Consider the following 14,737-nt stretch of genomic DNA (forward strand, 5'->3'; position numbering starts at 1 on the left):
AGGGCGTCAGAGGAGCTACATGTTAGTCTCTTCTGAACCAGCTTCAGGGCGTCAGAGGAGCTACATGTTAGTCTCTTCTGAACCAGCTTCAGGGCGTCAGAGGAGCTACATGTTAGTCTCTTCTGGCAGAGCTCAACATGACGACCGTTTGGAAGGAACCCAGAGTGGAGGACGCTGAGTACTCAGTGTGGAGGACTATTCTAAGAAGAGTAGTCAGAGTAGTCATAACATGGAGACCTGCACTGAACAAACCCTGCAGCGTGTGAGGATCTCTATCCCCTGAGAGAACAGCAGTCTCATGGTAAAAGTCCCAACACAAATCAAACAAAACATCAATGGAAAATATTAAAAATAAATATATATATGATGGACTGCACAAAAAATGAAATAACCAGCCATAAAACTATTTATTGAACAATATTATAAATATATTAATTTTATTTATCTATACCTGCATCATTGTTTATAGTATTGTAAATGTGTTCAGAAACGGCCTCAGAACTGAGTTGTGGCTCTGATGGAGCTGCTCAGGCTCCGGTCCATGCTGAGTGGTTTATGGTTGTCTTTTAGGGAATCAATGCGCTCTCATTGAGTTGAGGTTCAGTTTTTATGTTTTATTAATATAAACATGTAATTGATCATATTTAAAACATTGGTGATCACTGCTAAGTGTGTTCAGGCCCCTCTTAACAGCTGTTGGTTCATGTGCAGGAGGACCTGGACCATATGACCCCGCTGGGTGGAGTCTGACCAACAGCTTCAGACCTCAGACCATAGAGTCCACTAAGGAGGTCAGACCTCACCAGAGTCCACTAAGGAGGTCAGACCTCACCAGAGTCCACTAAGGAGGTCAGACCTCACCAGAGCCCACTAAGGAGGTCAGACCTCACCAGAGCCCACTAAGGAGGTCAGACCTCACCAGAGTCCACTAAGGAGGTCAGACCTCACCAGAGTCCACTAAGGAGGTCAGACCTCACCAGAGTCCACTAAGGAGGTCAGACCTCACCAGAGCCCACTAAGGAGGTCAGACCTCACCAGAGTCCACTAAGGAGGAGGCCAGGCCAGGGGCCTCTACCAATAGTCAAACCTCCTAACCTTTATGCCTCCTTTACTTAACCTTTGTGGAAAGCGTCATCGAGTCAAGGAGAGACAAAACGGTGCTTCCTTTCGAACATAGGAAAGACAGCAATGTGATGAATGAATTCGACTCCACTTTTCCTAACCGGCGGGTATTGCTGACCTCTAGCGTCTCTATTGTGAAACTACAATTCTCTGAAGATGGACTACAACAAGCGCTCTTTGATCCATTCTTCTCGTATTGATTTAATCAGGTTATCACCAACAGTGAGAATCACTTAGGTCGGACTTGGCCAACGGGAATAGTTGAGGCCACTTGAATCCAAATTAAAAAAAAAAAAGAGGCTAAACTTGTGTTGCTGTTGAAGTAACCTCCCCCATTGTCTTTGTTAAATGTGAAGTCAGCTTTTTATTTTCTTACAGTGTATATTGTGCACCAGTAATTAATTAATTAATTTCGATTCAAATAATTATGTTTCTGGAATTGGTATCCATTATTATCAATTGTATTATTAATCTCTTCTTCTCTTCTGCGTTACCGCGTCTCTCATGCGTCTTCGCGTAGAGTCGGTTTATCTCCCGCCGCCGTAAAGGTTACGGTTGGTCAGGAGTGACCCAGGGCCTCTACCAATAGTCTTTTTGCTTAGGAAAGGAGCCTCGATGCATCCTTTAATCCTCCTTTAGCATAGGTTACTCCTGACCAACCTTTACGAAAGGAAAGGAGATATTGGTATCCTATAATCCTTTACGGCGGCAATATTTAAATAAACAGGCCACCGACTTTTACCGAGTCGGTGAAAGTTTACCGACTCTACGCGAAGACGCATGAGAGACGTGCTAAAGCAGAAGAAGAGAAGAGAATACAATTGATAATAATGGATACCAATTCCAGAAACACATTATTTGAATCTAAATTAATTAATTTATTGCTGGTTAGTAAGCACACAATATACACCCATAAGAAAATAAAAAGCTGACTTCACATTTAAGAAAGACTACTGGGGGCAGTTAATTTCAACATCAACATAAGTTGAGCATCTTTTTTTTCTACATATGAATTTGAATTCAAGTGGCCTCAAATATTCCCGTTGGCCAAATCCGACCTAAGTGATTCGGAAAATTGTAGTTTCACGCTAGAGCCGCTAGAGGTCAGCGATACCCGCCGTCGCTCAATGACGTCGGTTAGGAAAGTGGAGTCAAATTAATTTTAAACAGTGCGGTCTTTTCCTATGTTCGAAAGGAAGCACCTTTTAATCTCTCCTTGACCCGATGACGTTTTCCACAATGGTTAAGGAAAGGAGGCATAAAGGTTAGGAGGTTTGACTATTGGTAGAGGCCCCAGGCCCCCAGGAGCAGTGCCTTCTTCCGCAATCCACTCGTGCTCAGTGGCCACGCCTGGTATTGCAGTTTTTTTAGCGGGCTGTGGACGGGTCCCTCAGATCATGGGGCCCAGAAGTAGATATCCCCGTTCACTCCAATACAAGCGGGGAACAGGATTGTGTCTCCGCAAATTTTCTCTGGATTTCAATCAAAGGCTCATAATTATCTTTGGACCATGTACTTTTAAAATGTAAGTTTTCTCTTTTCAAAATGCCACATCAAGAGTTTTATTAGCCGGAGAAGGAGGGGTGGGCAGCTGAAAGGAGTCGTAGTGAAACAAATGTTGTTTGCGCCGGGCCTCCGAGAGGGCTCAGTGCACATATAGTATCACATATAGAGACTAATCGGGGGGTTAGTAACTTAACCTTCCATGGTCGGTAAACTGTGCTCGCTCAGATCTCTGGTTTATGATGCTACAATGCTAACAATGCTAGAGAACGAGAATATTTCTACATCCGGTACGTCATGCACTACAGGTCCATGGGAGTAACCTAAAGGAGGCTTAAAGGATGCATCGAGGCTCCTTTCCTAAGCATTTATAGAATTCGAACCACCTTTCCTCCAAGTACTTCCGGGTCATCTCGTTAGGAAAGGACATGTCCAATGAAAGAAATCTGTAGACGAAGGCCCCTGACCAGAGTGATAGAGATAACATCTCTCTCTGTGGCTCCGCCCCTGACCAGAGTGATAGAGATAACATCTCTCTCTGTGGCTCCGCCCCTGACCAGAGTGATAGAGATAACATCTCTCTCTGTGGCTCCGCCCCTGACCAGAGTGATAGAGATAACATCTCTCTCTGTGGCTCCGCCCCTGACCAGAGTGATAGAGATAACATCTCTCTCTGTGGCTCCGCCCCTGACCAGAGTGATAGAGATAACATCTCTCTCTGTGGCTCCGCCCCTGACCAGAGTGATAGAGATAACATCTCTCTCTGTGGCTCCGCCCCTCACCTCACCAGGTCCACTAAGGAGGGCGGGGCCACTAAGGAGGGCGGGGCCACTAAGGAGGGCGGGGTGAACCCTTTAAGGGTGAACCTCTTTAATGCTGAACCCTTTAAGGGTGAACCTCTTTAATGCTGAACCTTTTAAGGGTGAACTAGTGATGGGTCATTTTCGAACAAATCAGTTCAAATGAACGACTCTTTAACAAGAACAAACCGACCTGATTCCCCGTTTCAGTTCTCTCTCGTTCGTCTCGTTCGTATCGTTCGTTCTCCGAGACTCGACTCCCAGCTCCGCCCACTAGTCGCTGAGTCGTGAGTCGCTGTTCGTTCACTGACTGTGTTTAGCGGTGAAGACTCGAGGACTGAGACGTCACGAGAGCCAGCCGGGCAACAACATCCCGATCCCGAACATGAAGCGCTCCTCAGCTGAAAGGAACTTCATGTTGTGTTGATTTATTGCCGTTTGCAGCGTTGCACGATCGTGATTCGTCTGAGAATGAGAACGAGGGAGGAGCTGAGTCTGACCTCCCCACCAGGGAGACGCTCGGGCCTGGGCTGGATAAACTGGTGTAGTCCCGCCCTGTTTCCTGTTTCGTTACGGGGACGTCCGGCCAAAGGGAAAGAGGCTTCCAGGGTTTGTGTATTTCCACAGCGGCCGGGCTGCACAGTGTCCGCTGCACAGGCTGCATTTCTTACTGCTGGCCGAGTTCACAAACTCAAAAACTAAGAAAAAAAAAAAAGTAGGCCCTTTCACCAAGTTTCTCGCTGTGTGTGTGTGTGTTATCTCTCCTACTACTACTGCTCTGATACTCGACAGCCTCGTCTTTCTGTTTGGATTCAGATGACAACAGTGATTTGTAAATGGTCCCCATTTATATATTGCTTTAATCCAAAGCGCTGGATAACCCAAAGTCAACCACGCAGGGCGACAGCCAGCTCATCAGGATCAGTCAGGGTGAGGCGTCTCGCTCAGGGACACCACGACACTCAGGTAGGAGAAGCCGGGAATCAAACCAGGAACCTTCTGGTTACCAGCCAATCCGCTCTATCTCCTGAGCTAATGCCTGAGCTAATGCCGCCCCAGTTTGACTAACTTTGGGTGTGTGTTGGCATTGGAAAACTGTCTGTGCTCTACATATATAAGTTATACATATATAATATATATAAGTTAGAGAATAGATTTGTATAAACCAATGTAGTAATTACATTTATAAAACATCCATAATGTATAGGCCTGCTATAACATTTACTGTATTTTGTTCATATTCTGTTCATTCTCAACTCTTTTCAACTATTTGCACACTTACATATTATATAATTCTAAATATTTCATCTTAGTCTTCCACCCCATATTCCGTAATTATTCCTACAGTTTTTTTTATACCAAAGAGTCGGCCATATCAGTGCAGTGCATTCCTACTTTGAAAGACCAAACATCGCAGACCTTTTTTTTTAAATTAATTTTTATATTATTTTATATTGAAAAGGAATCTGGCAAAAGCACTAAAAAAATCAACCACTCCAAACATAACCCCCTGGGAGTCTATGGGCATCGCAGACCGGGAGTTAGGAGGTCTCCAAAAAGGTCTAGCCAATTCTTGCCAAATAAATCTGAAACTTGGTATCTGATACTTGTTGGACATGCTGAATCTTTTTTACTCTAGGACCCATGATGTCTGCCTAGAAAGTTTTTTCTTTACCTTGAAAGTTTTGGAAAATCGTGAAAACTGTAAACCAAACTCAAATTACCCAGAATGCGGTACACTGCTACACTGATCACCCAGCATGTACAACTGTACAATGCTGGGTAATCATGGCCAAGTATATCTTTTTATTTATATGTTGTGTTAAAAATGGCATGGTAAGCCCAAATACGATTATTCAAATGACCTGCAATTATTCAATCGATCACAGATCAAAGACCCTGCGGGACTTTGACAACTTTACACCCTTGTGTAAAGTTGATAGTTACACAACGTCACCGTTTTAAATGGCTACTGTTGCAGGTGCAATCAATCACAAAAGCTGCTGTGACATGTGTAGTTATTAATAATATCTTTCTCACCCCTATTACCCCATTCTGTTTCAATGCTTCATTTACCCCTGCATTTACTACCGCTCTATTCTAGTGATCTGGTCCATTTGAAGTGATGTTCTTGAATGTGTGTCCATTTGGTCCATTTGAAGTGATTTGAAGTTGAATGTGTGTTAAGGCAGCACAGGAATGAATTCTACACTGATTTGAAGTGAATCCCTAATATAGAGTCATGGTCTAGAGTAACATACAGCCATTGTCTAGACGCTTCCATGTGTATATTAGCCCATGCTTGACTGCACCCCTCGGCCAGAGCTCTTAGCGGCAGTAAACACTGCGCTCTATAAACATTACCTTATTAAGACAAGAGCAGAGAGCAACACTGAGGAGAAAAGAGCAGAGATGAACTAGTGCATCTTTCTCTCTCTAGTTAGCGTGACTTAACTTCTCTTTGTCGCTGAGGGCAATAGCCTACTGTACCAGGGGCCGTTACTAAAGGTTGAATTGATTCATAAAGATAAAGGCTGTACATTGTATTACACAATTAAAAAATATATTCCACTGCTATTTTAAAATAATTAAAATGTAGCTTACTAAATGACATCAAGGTCCTTACAGTGTTTAACACAGTGCACTTTTTAACTAGGCCATTATGGTATTCTTCTGTCTAAAATAATCAGACGCATTTGGACACATTATAACCAGGTGCTGATGATTGAACTACAAAGAGTGTATCTGGAAAAAACATCTGCAAAATGACTAAAGTGTTACTCAAGCCCAGGATTAGAAATACTGCGTAGCATTTCATATTGTTAGTGCAGCTTTAGTCGTTGACCAATGGCATCACTTCATTCAGTCATTCATACACAAAACATTAAACTTTAGTTCATCGTCAGTTGCACCTTTGTATGGACTGATACTCAATAATAATAATAATAATAATAATACTCTTTCTTTTACTGTAAATACAATTTAAATGAAGGTGATCCAAGTGTTGCGTGTCTCAATAACAGCTGCTTTAGCGTCTGTCGTCACATCGGACCAGAGGCATGGGTTATCTTCTTCCTTTCCCGTGTTTCATATCGTCCTGTTAATCTTTATTCTGTTTCTACTTTTCTGTTTTTATTACAATCTATCTTCATCCTTTACGCTTTCCATATGGGCCAACAAATGTTTCAGATCCAGATTCAGACGTCTTTATTCATCCAGACCTGCTGCTGTCACACAGAGACACGAGCAGCCATCAATAAAGTGAAACACTTGTTATAACTTGTTATAAAGGCCCTGTGTGTGTGTGTGTGTGTGTGTGTGTGTGTGTGTGTGTGTGTGTGTGTGTGTGTGTGTGTGTGTGTGTGTGTGTGTGTGTGTGTGTGTGACCGTTCACACACTACCAGAGGACGGGTTAAAGGCCCTGTGTGTGTGTGTGTGTGTGTGTGTGTCTGTGTGTGTGTGTGTGTGTGTGTGTGTGTGTGTGTGTGTGTGTGTGTGTGTGTGTGTGTGTTAATGGATCCCATCTGGCGCTTCAGGAGGCGGTCCGGCCGCCGCTACTCCACAAAAGTCCAAATTTAGAAGAAATTGTCAAAAGATTTTCCCTCCCTTTTCATTAAACAATCCCCTTTCTCCGCCCCCTGCCGTTGGTTCCTGTTGCCTTCTTGCTTTATCTTCCATTTTCAATCTAATGTCAACGCCTGACTCCTTCAGTTGTTCTTCCTCTTTACTCTCAGTGGTTTTTTTCACTCTTGGTGATTTTTGTGGATTCCTTCTCCTTCATTTCTTCTCTCCCACTCATCCATTTCTCTACTGCCCCCCACAACACACACACACACACACACACACACACACACACACACACACACACACACACACACAAACTTCCCAGACATTTACACAGGGCCCAGGTCAAGGGAGTCCCACGATAATAACCAATCAGAGCTGGTGGGGGTTGGGTCGGGTCCCACTAAGCCCCTCCCATGTTACCATATTAGGTGTGGTAGAAATGGTTCCCTGACAGGGCGCTTCATAAATGAGAAGGTAGTGAGTTGGAGATGGGAGGCAGAGGGAGACCCAGCTGTGGTCTGGGGATGTTCAGCCTTGATGAACCTGAGGAGACGCTGGGAGGGGGGGGGGGGGGGGGGGTCACTGCTATAGAGAAACTACTGAGCGCTGCCGGCAGCCCCCAGACCCCCAGACCCCGAGACCCGAGAACCAGAGCAGGAGTTCACAGGAGAACCACAGAGGTACAGAGAGCCCAGAACCAGGAGTCCACAGGAGGAGAACCACAGAGGTACAGAGAGCCCAGAACCAGGAGTCCACAGGAGGAGAACCACAGAGGTACAGAGAGCCCAGAACCAGGAGTCCACAGGAGGAGAACCACAGAGGTACAGAGAGCCCAGAACCAGGAGTCCACAGGAGGAGAACCACAGAGGTACAGAGAGCCCAGAACCAGGAGTCCACAGGAGGAGAACCACAGAGGTACAGAGAGCCCAGAACCAGGAGTCCACAGGAGGAGAACCACAGAGGTACAGAGAGCCCAGAACCAGGAGTCCACAGGAGAACCACAGAGGTACAGAGAGCCCAGAACCGCTTCAGAGATCAGAACAGATATACATTGTTTTGTTAAAATGTTAAAAGGAAAATGTTTGTCTGAACTGTTTCATTTGAAATAACCCTGAAAATATAACGTATATGATGTGTTTATTATGACGTATACGATGTGTATATTATGACGTATACGATGTGTATATTATAACGGATATGATGTGTTTGCAACTTTCATGCACTTGCTCAGTGGTATCTGCCCAGTGCAGCGTGATGCGTTGGGTTAGGTTCTGCTGGAGGCTGTTCAATACAACAAGTTCACTAAGAGGACCCACCAGACCCTCCAGACCCTCCAGACCCACCAGACCCACCAGACCCTCCAGACCCTCCAGACCCACCAGACCCACCAGACCACCAGACCCAGACCCTCCAGACCCACCAGACCCAGACCCAGACCCTCCAGACCCACCAGACCCACCAGACCCACCAGACCACCAGACCCAGACCCTCCAGACCCACCAGACCCACCAGACCACCAGACCCAGACCCTCCAGACCCACCTCCAGACCCACCAGAACCTCCAGACCCTCCAGGGTCAGCTGAATACGGCTGAGGTCCAGCGATGCGCTCATGTAAACAACGTGATCCATTCTAACCGTGTGTCTTCAAAGGCCTTCAGAAGGTCAATAGGTAAGATCTCATCAACATCTGGTCCAGTTGTTTATAATGAAGAGGTGTCCTGCTATGGATCTCCTTAAACTGTCATAGCGTACTGTATATATCGTACCACATGGAGCTGGAAAAAAATCTGTTCATTAATAATCAATCTCATAATACGTATTTTTACTCAATACTTTCTATTTTCATAATGTGTTTGTAATTGTCAGCATGTTACTGTTTCAATGTAATGCTCAAAAAAAGACAAACAAAAAGTGTAATATCAGTATCATGGTAATATTGTTAATGCCACACCCCACTGTAGTGGTATATACAGTTGGTCCATATGTCTGGAATATAATCTGTGGTGTATACCGCTAATTTAAGTAATGATTTGATTAATTAACTATGAACCTCTCAATTGAATTACCCTTTGGCCGTGACAACCAATATGTTTACGACAAACTAAATGTTTAGGAATAATAGAGAGGCAGGAAGAGAGGGCTGATGTGTTTGTTTATGGGTTAGGGTCAGAGTCAGAGGGGAAAGGGGACTTTCACATAACTTCTTGTGACCCTAAATACACATGCAGAAATACACACACACAAACACACACATGGACAGATTCAACAGGAACAATTGTTACAATAGCAGTTTTATTTATTAATTTGTTTATTGTGCAGATAATTTGTAAAAGGAGAGAAAGGGTTGTTTTTAGAAGCGCAATTAGAAGTAAACAGATTACATATTGGTCTTTATAACAGAGCCTCTCTGAGTGTGGCCCGCAAGAACCAGTCAACGTGTGTGTGTGTGTGTGTGTGTGTGTGTGTGTGTGTGTGTGTGTGTGTGTGTGTGTGTGTGTGGGAGAGGGGGCTGGGGGCCAGTTATGGGGAGGGGGGCAGAGGGTTAACATGGCCATATTAGGAAATGTTTGTTTCAGCTGGATGCTAGCTCTAGCTCTGTCCATGCTATAGACGCATGAGATACTGCTGGAAGTGTAGACAGGTTGCTGCTGACATTGTAGCTGCTTTTCTTTTACTTGTATTTTCTGTAACAGGAGTAATAAGCAGTAGTAAGCAGTAGTAAGATGGTCCTTTATACCTGCTGAACAACGCAGAAACCGTTTACTATTATAATCACATTTGACATCCTTCAGAATAATTCATGTATATATATGCAATGTGTCTTTATGTATGCTAAATATAGACTTGTTTAAACAAAGGAAGCGAAAGACAGGAAAAAGATCATGCTTTGAAAAGTATGTGTTCTCCTCCTCTCTCCCCGTCTCTCTTGCTCGCCCTCCCTCTTTCTATGCATTTCCTTTTATGTCTGTCTGCAGCCACTGTGACCTGAAAAGGGAATGTGTGTAGTGAGAGGTGGGGGAGATGGAGAGAGTGAGAGGGTGAGGAAGGCATTCTGCATCGGGAGGAAGTGAAGAACTATCAGTGTGAGCCATCGCAGGCCGAGAGGGGAATGTTTATTCAAAGGCCGTTCTGCAGTCCCAAAATACAAATGTCCTTTTATGGGAAGGAAGGAGGGGACAGACCTCTCCTGAAGGACTCTTCTCACTTGATCCCTCTCTCCTTCTGCTTCCATCGTCCCTGTTCATTCAAATCTAATTAGGACGCTTTCCCTTTTCTTAATGCTACTATTTTATAACTCATGATTTATAGTATGTGTGTCTTCTGTTGCAGGGAGTTGAACTGAGTGGATTCAGGGGTTATTCCAGACGTCACGGAGCAGGATGACAAAGGGATGAGCCACCATAACTTTCAGACACGGCATGAATCTTTTATTAAAGTAAGTATAAAGAAAGTCTTCTGTCTGCCTACATGTTGGAAGATTGAAATAACCATTCACTAAGATCACATCATCAAGGGCTTTGCTGTTGCTCTTCTATGTAATCAAACACACAATTTATTCATGTCAAAGGAGGAGAGAGGAAATGTCTGTGGTGTAACAGACGTAAAGAATCAAACGTTTCCTGTTTGCACCTGTTCCACAACGTGTGATTATCACAGACAATATCAACTCTATCATCTGCAGGCTAAGAAACTATATTCCAATCGTTCCTCCTTACTGCCATCATGTTTCTGTTTGGAATACTGTTTGTTTTATGTGAACAAAATGACACATTTGTTGTTAAGTTAGGTTGTGTTAAATTGTTCATGCAATTTACAAGTGAATACAGTCAAACTTTATTGAACAAAACACTTGATTTAAAAATTACTTTCACCGTTGCCCATAGAGATCTTTCAAAATGAGCAGACTTGAATGGATTTCTAAATGAGTTGTTTTTATTTTAGCTGGGATGCCACAAGAAGATGTCATGAGAAGGTCAGGTTGGTTATTAAAACTTGGTATGAGTGTTCACATCCCACATGTGGTCAGTTGGCTGTGGAGCAGGTCCATGGATAGCTCTGGTCCATGGATAGCTCTGGTCCATGGATAGCTCTGGTCCATGCCTCTGGTCCATGCCTCAGGTCCATGCCTCAGGTCCATGGATACCTCAGGTCCATACCTCAGGTCCATGCCTCTGGTCCATGGATACCTCAGGTCCATGCCTCTGGCCCATACCTCAGGTCCATGCCTCTGGTCCATGGATACCTCAGGTCCATGCCTCAGGTCCATGCCTCTGGCCCATACCTCAGGTCCATGCCTCTGGTCCATGGATACCTCAGGTCCATGCCTCAGGTCCATGCCTCTGGCCCATACCTCAGGTCCATGCCTCTGGTCCATGGATACCTCAGGTCCATGCCTCAGGTCCATGCCTCTGGTCCATGCCTCTGGCCCTTACCTCTGGCCCATGGTGCAGTGCTGCATCTCTGGTCAGCTGGTAGTCTGAGATGAAGCACTGTAGCTCGGGACAGAGGACAGAGCTACCATACGGATGGACGTGAGGAAGACCCACACATGGCTAAAGTAGGATAACAAATATTTACGCTCAAAAATGTATTAATTGTTCCCATTATACGGTGGCAGAAAATGAAGCTTTCAAGAAGAAGATGTCGTTCCCTTTCTCCCGGGGTCCAGTTTTCCCAGGAATCCCTTGTTGAACATGAAGCGGGATTCCTGGAAATACTGTTCTTGGGGGCGGGGCTTAGCAGCCGTTTGAAGCTCCATGCTGTAGGGAGCGATGGCCAATATGTTATTTCACTAGAGAAAATATCTTGTTACATACATAAACTTATTGTGTTCCTTGTTGCAAGTATAAACAATTCATTACATTTTTTCTTTGAATAAAAAAAGGCTCCGAAAAATGGTCTTTCCTTTGTGTTGGTTATTAAGAACTGAATAACTATTAATTCATTAAAAATGTAAACATGAATTATTGTTTCACTCTGCTAAACTGTTCTGCTAAACCGGAATAGTAATTTTATTCAAATGTAAGCGCACATCCTATTAGCCTTCAACTATTATATATATAATATAACAATCAGAATCTGACACAAAGCATTTCATAGAGCCTCCATCCTGAAGAGCAGGGGGGTGAGGGAGGAGCAGGGAGGGAGGAGCAGTGAGGGAGGAGCAGTGAGGGAGGAGCAGGGAGGGAGGAGCAGGGAGGGAGGAGCAGTGAGGGAGGAGCAGGGAGGTGAGGGAGGAGCAGTGAGGGAGGAGCAGGGAGGGAGGAGCAGGGAGGTGAGGGAGGAGCAGGGAGGGAGGAGCAGGGAGGTGAGGGAGGAGCAGGGAGGGAGGAGCAGTGAGGGAGAAGCAGTGAGGGAGGAGCAGGGAGGGAGGAGCAGGGAGGGAGGAGCAGGGAGGTGAGGGAGGAGCAGGGAGGTGAGGGAGGAGCAGGGAGGTGAGGGAGGAGCAGGGAGGGAGGAGCAGTGAGGGAGAAGCAGTGAGGGAGGAGCAGGGAGGGAGGAGCAGGGAGGTGAGGGAGGAGCAGTGAGGGAGGAGCAGTGAGGGAGGAGCAGGGAGGTGAGGGAGGAGCAGGGAGGTGAGGGAGGAGCAGGGAGGTGAGGGAGGAGCAGTGAGGGAGAAGCAGTGAGGGAGGAGCAGGGAGGGAGGAGCAGTGAGGTGAGGGAGGAGCAGGGAGGGAGGAGCAGGGAGGGAGGAGCAGGTGATTGGGAGGAGCAGAAGATGGGGAGGCCTCCCCAGAGGTTGACCAGGAGAACTCTCTGAGATGTTGATCTCAGAGACCTAGAGAGACTTAGAGACTTAGAGAGACTTAGAGAGACCTAGAGAGACTTAGAGAGACCTAGAGAGACTTAGAGAGACCTAGAGAGACTTAGAGAGACCTAGAGAGACCTAGAGAGACCTAGAGAGACCTAGAGAGACTTAGACAACAGAACTGTTGTCCTGTAAATTAAAGACCTCTACATCATTTGGCAAAATGACTTAATTATACTGATTCAAGAGCCTTTAGCTACGCCTGCCTGTAAAGAATGTATACAACGGCAATAAATCACTTTAATATCAATATTATAATTATAATAATTACCCTACATTAATGTGTGCATGTTTACACCAACGTTTGCAATGGGCTACAACTGAAAGCAGCAACGTTACTTCAAAAATGTTTTAAATTATTGTATCCTTCCTAAATCCATTAATTTGGGGGATTTGAGGGAAAAACATGGACATCATAAATTAATCTGAATAAGTTTTTTGTCATTCAGCCAACAGACACATTTTACAGAAATAGTTTTAGTGCCAGTGAGACTATTATTGGAAGATAATTATCAAGAATCCTGGATACATCCTTTATGTAGGTCGGCTTGGAGTGACGCCCTTACAGTAATGGAGCGACATCTAGTGGCTATGTGCTCACATTTCATTAGACCTTATATTGACCGGAAGATGCAGTGTGTAGAATTGAGTGGGCTATAATATTCAGTATGTGTGTGTTACGCAGTGTGTAACGCGTGTGACGTCACACGTCACACACTCTAGCCTCAACAAAAACAACTGAAAATATACGAAGCGGGGACAAAATTAAACTGATTCTAAAAAAAAAGTGTGTTGATTTGTTAAAGGTCCCATGGGATGCTACTTTTTGTATGATTTGATATAGGTCTTGGGTCCCCTAATACTGTATCTGAAGTCTCTTTCCCCAAATTCAGCCTTGGTGCAGAATTAGCTTTAAATGCTAATGAGGAGGAGAGAGGTGGGAGGTCCGGTTGGAGTCCTGAAGCGCTATATCTAAATAATATCATATAATATATAGATATCTATATAATATGATATATATATATATATATCATATTATATATATATATATATATATATATATATATATAAAATATTATTATATTATTATGGCCAAAGGCTGTGTGTGCCTCCAGACGATATTATGAATCTCAAACGACTGCGTTGGGTTCTCCGACGTCTCTGGTTCTCCACTTCCACGTCAATCTGAAGTACGTGGAGGAGGAAGGGATTGTTGCCCCGGATTGTTTCCCGCTGAGGCTCCGCCAGCGGGAGTCCGGGAGCGGAGCTCTGGTGGCGGAGCTCTAGCAGAAGACAATCCCGGGCAACAATCCCTTCCTCCTCCACGTCGCGGCTCAGTCTGGACTTCAGGGAGTCAAAGCCAAAGCTCTTTTACCCCAATTCCTTCTCCACTATGGCCGAGATAACCCCCACTACGAGTCCCTTTGTGGAAGAACCAGAACCAGATGTCAGAGACCTGACGCAGTCTAGTCTTTACACCAAATGGGAGCTTTACGCAAGGCTGCTTTATTGTGTTGCGTGTTATGCACCATAACACCACCCCAGCAGAACGGTTATCCAAATAACAAAGAAGTGTACAACACTTGCGTTACAGTGTGTGGTATTCACACACACACACACACACACACACACACACACACACACACACACACACACACACACACACACACACACACACACACACACACACACACACACACACACACACACACACACACACACACACACACACACGTGGCGCTTGCACGGTCGTAGCTCATTGTCTCATTGCTCATTGGACCAAATTCTCTGGGCGGGCCAAGCAGAGAAAGGGGAGGTAACCTTTCCCCTTATGACGACGTACGGGGAAAATTCCAAATCGACGTGTCTGAGCTTTACTTTTCTCAAAGGCGGAGCAGGATACCTAGTTTAAAATTACCACTGTTTCAGGTGCT

Source organism: Micromesistius poutassou, assembly GCF_964030765.1.
Source record: "Micromesistius poutassou genome assembly, chromosome: 6".
Classification (NCBI taxonomy): Eukaryota; Metazoa; Chordata; class Actinopteri; order Gadiformes; family Gadidae; genus Micromesistius; species Micromesistius poutassou.